A 6,000-nucleotide genomic window follows, 5' to 3' on the forward strand; every position below is an offset into this window, starting at 1 on the left:
GACGGGGTTTAGCTATGGCCTGTATCACTGGGAATGGCACATCTTAGTAGTAAATGACTGACTGAACAGGAGCTGGGTGGTCCAGGCTTTTACAGGAGCTATCACCGACTGGTTTCTCTAATCTTATAGGTATGTACATGGCACCCAGGTCCTCCTCTCGCTCTGAGAGATTGTCAAACTTGTTTTCCCGACTTGGATGGCAGGGCTGGGTTTGACTAGCGGGTGATGCTGGAGACCCCCGTATGGTTAGGCAGTTGGTTGGGACAAGTGGCACATCTTGAGTACTTCAGAGGATGGAATAGTGGCATCTCCCACCTGCGAGATGTTTAGGAGGGTGACCACATGAAAAGTTTTCAGGGCATTTAAATGGTTTTCTCCCTCCATACCTCACAATTCTTCAGAGACCTCCAACTTCGACATGCACTCTCCAGATACCACAAAACTTAGCCATCACAGCCTAACTACGTGCAGTTTAACTGAACTATCTGTCCTCTAGTCCAACACACCACAGATTACTGGACCACACATGCACAAGTATCTAGGGGAGGTTGGTGAGTTATTATATGGTTTGTAACTGCCCCATTATTCAGCAATACTGCAGTCCATATTCACGACCACCATGTCGGCACTACTGGTACCGGACGGAAACAGACAAAAGTTATGCCACCTGACAGGTACAGGTTTCTCACAAGGCTGCCAGGATAAAGCAGACCTATGTGGGATTTTGTATCTCAAGAACATCTGAAGTTACAGAAAAAACTACTCACGTTAACTTAACTTCTATTTTGTAGAACCCTTAATGTTTCCATTACAAGCATCTGAAACTACTGCAATAGCACTTTACACAGGGGCAAGACAGCACTCATATGCAAATACCAAGTGGACATTAAATTAACAGAACAAGCCAAATTCTAAAATCATGCCCTGCTCAGCATATGTCTACCCATGCTAGATCAGGATACACCAATCGAGGCTAGGCACAAAGTGTAGCCAATTAAGTAGTATACTTCTGTAGAAAATAAGACAATCACAACGTGGGTAAACTACATGTAACATTTAATACAATCCGACAGGCTAACAAGTACTTTACCAAGGGAGGTTACTTGACAGTCATGCAGTATAAAACCTTGGAGGGGCATTTTAAGATGGAAGACTGCATATAACCCTAGCTTATTTGGCTGTCACCTTCTCTTTTGCCTTCAGGACTTTAAGGTACTTAGAAAGTCAATCAATATGCCTTCTCTGGAAATATTGACAGGATGTGTTAATTGGGTGGTATCAGGAGTGCTGACCGAGAAGACACTGAGCCTTCGTTGTTAAGATTCTTGTATTCTGCAAAACACGCAGGTCTAAGGACTTGGGTCAGGGAAAAAAATATATTCCATAATGCGGCTAATTGGTAGCAGCCTTACATTCCTAAAGGCGTGGCTAGTTTTAGAAAACTGATACCATACCGTGTACTGCACAACAAATTCACCCCAGCACGAACACCACATCATAAAGCGTTATGTACCATCCACATCCTTCTACTAAAATCAGTTCAAGGAAATCACACATTTTAACGACCCCAGAATGATTAAGATACTAGGGACAGGGCCAGGCAAGGGACAGAGCTGTTTACATCAAGTATTCCGGAAGGGAGGCAGACATCAGATTAACTTGTGGAGCCTTTCTGCCAGAAAGCTTCAAATCAAGGAAGTGGCATATAAGGAAAGGATTAGAGGGTGACAAGTACCTGCGGGAAGGGCTTGGTGGAGGTGGGAAAGAATCAACCAAAGAATCGTCAGGAAGAAGATGAGACGATACGGGCTCCCTTCTACATACAGCTAACCTACAAAAGTGTCCATATATTACACTACCTCCTCACCCCTAGTATTTCCACATCATCTTGCCTTAGTGCAGGTCAATAAAAAAGCATGCACCTCAACATGTTAACTTTTAGTCCCTTTGCTATCTGTGCACACTTTGCTTTTTTTCCTCTCGTAGGCAAAAATAAGAGTGCAGTTTAGAAATGTCCAAAAATTCAGGATGCGTTGTACATGAAATTACTTAAGAGAAGTTTTATGCAGCTGTTAACCAAATGCTGCTTACACCTGATCAAAAAGATCTGACAACCCTGATCAAGCAAACTATTGATTTGGTGGAGGCATTAGAAACTTCACATCGGGTGCCTTCATAAGAGGATCTATTAAGTCATGTGTATTTTATGTTGCCTTACCTTGAGTTTAAGTCCTCTCACAGCAGGGGTAAATTTGTTGCACCTCACATAGCCAGATTGTACCTTATGCTCCTCTGCAGCGCTCCGATCTAGCTTTCACCTAAACTAGATGTGAGCTTCTGCTCCCCGTGCCCATCCCAACAGAGGGAACCAAAGGGCCGCAGTATTGGCAGACATTTACTGGAAGAGACTACCCTCACGCCATTCCCCCTTAGAAGCCACCAAGAAAAGCACAGTTGTCACAGGATAAGGAAGGAGTGGCACCTACTCCCCAAAAAGTTCGGCCTCTTCAAAAATCTTTTTCACACCCTGGCAGGACCAGAAAGGGCATAGCCCACACCACCATTCTCAAATTCACTAGTGGATTCCTGAAAGGCAGACTTAAGGCAGGTGGGGGAGGCGGCACAAAGGAACTCAAGCCATGCAATTTGTCACAATGACACAGCTAAGGGGAAAATATAAATTACGGGATGAAGATATAATTGACTGTGTATATTCAACTTGGATAGGGTCTGGTATGGTTTCAGGGCAGTCCTGGTCGAAGTGAATGAAGCATGGCAATTGCAAGGTGAAGGCCACCCAGAGTGCCTGTCTGCATAAAGCACAAGTACCAGAGGTTAACGATAATCTGCATGTTTAATGAGTACCACCACATTTTGGGCGTGATTTAACATAATTATTAAGCACAGCTACAAAATAGTCAACTCCGCGTCCATACGGCAACCCTGTTTGGATGAAGTATTGGACGGTAAAATAACTGAAAAGGGACTGCCCAGCAATGAAAGCGTTCAGGGGAAGAAAAAATTGCAAAGCTGTCTTCTACTTAAATGTGCAACGTAAAGTGAATTTGAAATGCTCAGTTGTAAGGGAAAACTGCCAATGAATTGCAGCCTTTACTCTCCCATACAAGTAGTCTCTTTTTTGGAATGTGGCTGAGTGACTATCTCAGATGTGCCTGTATATCCGATCTACCACTATATACCTCGTGAAAGGTGATAAGATAGTTATGCGTGGAATATGCTTATGCACCTACGCAGACCGTGCCACTATATGGAGGTTACCTGTCCAAGTACTCTTACAGGAGTGTAACTCAGTCAAACTTCTCAGTGACAAGTACAGAGCATAGATTTAACTGGATCGGTGCTGAGACGCTACCCACCGTTAGGCCAGACTCAAGCGCATATTCGGAGTAGTTACGTATGTGGGGCCTATTTACTCTCCTTTTAATAAGGTAGATTGATATCTGGCTAACATTTCCAGCAATTCGTTAAGTACTCATTCAATCACGAGCCGGTCTTTGGAGTGCGACTTTGTAAAACAGTAATAAGAGTATACAAACTAATGAATGTCGTTTCAGAATCTTTGTAAATGTATCAATAAAGCTAAAAGCATACGGGCCAGCTGTCCCCATTACGGAGGAGGACTTTTTTTCTGTTTTACACATTCGCCCTCAAAACATCCCTAGTCGATGCCCGGCATGGATGTAATACTGCTCCAATAGCACCTTTGTGACTAATGAGGCAGCGCTAACCCCACCGGCTTCAAGAGCACTTCTCAGCTTTAATAATAATAAATAAACCACATCAATAAATATAAAAAGTTCAATACGGCCGGTGTCTTCACTGAGAAGGGCTGACGCTGTATCTCAGTGACTATGTTAATGCCTAGATGCTTATGGCGACGCTTCGGGCAACTTAACGCTTTTAAATGCCGAATCGCTTGTCATATTAAAAGCACAACATGAAGGTTTTCAGCAAGCGAAAAACATTTGGTGCTTGTTAGGAGTTGCCAGATGTGGGCCGGTTGCGCAGTCATGCGGGATTACACAAGAACAGTGAGGCAACAGCCAGAAGTTAATTAAACAGACAAACACTTTACTGACAGAAAGGTAAGCAGAGCGCCCTCAGGCAGGTCACAAGGCGGTGCTCGCTATTGTCTGGCTCCCCACTCCACATTAAAGCAAATTCCTCATGTTGGGTAGCTACGCCCAAAGAAGAAATGCGACGGGCAGATTAAGGGCCAGGTGAGCCCCAATATCTAAGCGAAAGCTACAAGTTTACAAAAAACTCACTCAGTCTCAAGTGGCCACATCATCCAAATTCTGCATTTATACCACGCGTTGTGCATGTTAGGACCAGCAGTTTCGTTTCCATTATCGCGAACACCGTTTTACAGACTACAGCATGCTACACTATTTTGGCTAACACGTCGTGGAGGACTGGAAAGGTCACGTGACATGGGTAAACTTTGAAGCCGCAAGAAACGTAACTGCAAAGGCGCGATTCTCCTACACAGAAGCAAAGTATTAGGTGGTGTACGTTCAATTTAAATGCGACCGAATGGTCGAAACGGTCGCACACCAAGCGGATATAGTTCGTAAATAACCGCTCGGATTTGTATATGTTCTACTTCTTTCACGTATAGTGCCATCAGGCCCATGTCAAAGGCTCGGTTTCTCCCACAGCTTGGGTGGGGGGAGGGGGGAAGAGATACAAATAAAATAAAAAGGCAGCTTCGGAGGCTGTGGGTTCGTTTGGGGCTACGCCCTCCTGCATTACTTCAACGACAGACGCTCAATAAACGTTTAGATATACACCGGTTAGGCAAGAAACCAGTTTAAAACACACAGGCGTTCATAACCTTCCACGTGGATACGTCAACTCTTCCGAATTGCGAAGCACAAAAAAACACGCCACATCAGTGTTGTTTCGCTTAAAAAAAAAAAAATCACAGAATCAACTTCGATGCAAATAAGTGAGAACATTAATGGAAGCTAACGTCAGGGGCCGACCACACCCCTAACAACTGTGCTAAGCCGACCCACCAGAACGCGCCCTCAGCAAAGCAAGGAGGCGATTTGTGACCCTCATAGATCGAGAGATCAAATTAGCCACCAGACCTAGAAAAGACCATCAGTCGAGATGATTCAGTTAATGAGTATTACAATTAACATCGCATGGAGATTTCGGATTAAAAAAAAAACACCGATTCACACGGACCTGTGACAAGGCCGCACTCCTTGCAGCTGACCCCTACTGCCACTCACCCGAGGTTGCGGTGGGTTGAAAGGCGAGGAGTAGAGCAACGCGGACTCCTTCAGATGTGACAGAGACCTTCGACCAACAGCAGCAGTGAGAGACCAACCAAGAAACCCACCAGAACTCGCCCAGCCCTGTCCAGCTGCCACTTCCTGATCCAGAGGTCCCCGGAAGAAGAGGGCGGGCCGCGGCCTCTACCAATGCAGGTAGACGAAAGGAGGAAGGGCAATGCTGAGCTTCAACGGCCCGCTAAAAAGGCGACTTCCCTTTGCCCGAGGACACACGTTATTTGCTTTTAATTGACTTTTATATCTATGAATAACACTGTCAGCAAGGCATGCTGAGCTGCTGCATGCAGAAGAGAACAAGCTTGTAATTTTCCCCCACATACAAGTATGGTACAGTCCGGTTACAGCCTCGAATTCCACAGATCTGAACGTCGATTGGCTGTGAGTGAGCATGTCCTTGTAGGGGAAGAAACGCTGGAATTTCCTGTTGGTGACATCATAGGGTGGGCGGTGCTCCAAGAGCGGTGGAAATGGGTTTCGGCTGTTTCCTCCCCGTAGCGTTTGAAGTTTATCAATTATTTTCAGATTCCGGAGGCCTTCTTCAAGAGCAAGACTACGCACACTGACCTGTAACTGTATTACAGGCGTATGAACTAGATGTGCTAGTGTTAGGTACTAAATGCATTATAACAGTTCTAAGACACTTGGTGCCCCAAAAATTATGGAGCAAATTAGG

At 45.0% G+C, this 6,000-nt stretch overlaps 1 protein-coding gene across 2 annotated transcripts in view; it reads right to left on the reverse strand.

Moving 5' to 3' along the window:
• MYL12B (myosin light chain 12B) overlaps positions 1–5,442 on the reverse strand; it is a 34,325-nt gene extending 28,883 nt beyond the window's left edge. The window contains exon 1 of one of the 2 annotated variants that reach the window (XM_069219959.1): positions 5,218–5,442. The gene's annotated coding sequence lies outside the window, so the exon portion shown is untranslated. The remainder of the gene's footprint in view (positions 1–5,217) is intronic. The other variant, XM_069219958.1, reaches the window with a different exon arrangement.
• Between the last annotated feature and the right edge of the window lie 558 nt (positions 5,443–6,000).

Source organism: Pleurodeles waltl, chromosome 2_2 (genome assembly GCF_031143425.1).
Source record: "Pleurodeles waltl isolate 20211129_DDA chromosome 2_2, aPleWal1.hap1.20221129, whole genome shotgun sequence".
Classification (NCBI taxonomy): Eukaryota; Metazoa; Chordata; class Amphibia; order Caudata; family Salamandridae; genus Pleurodeles; species Pleurodeles waltl.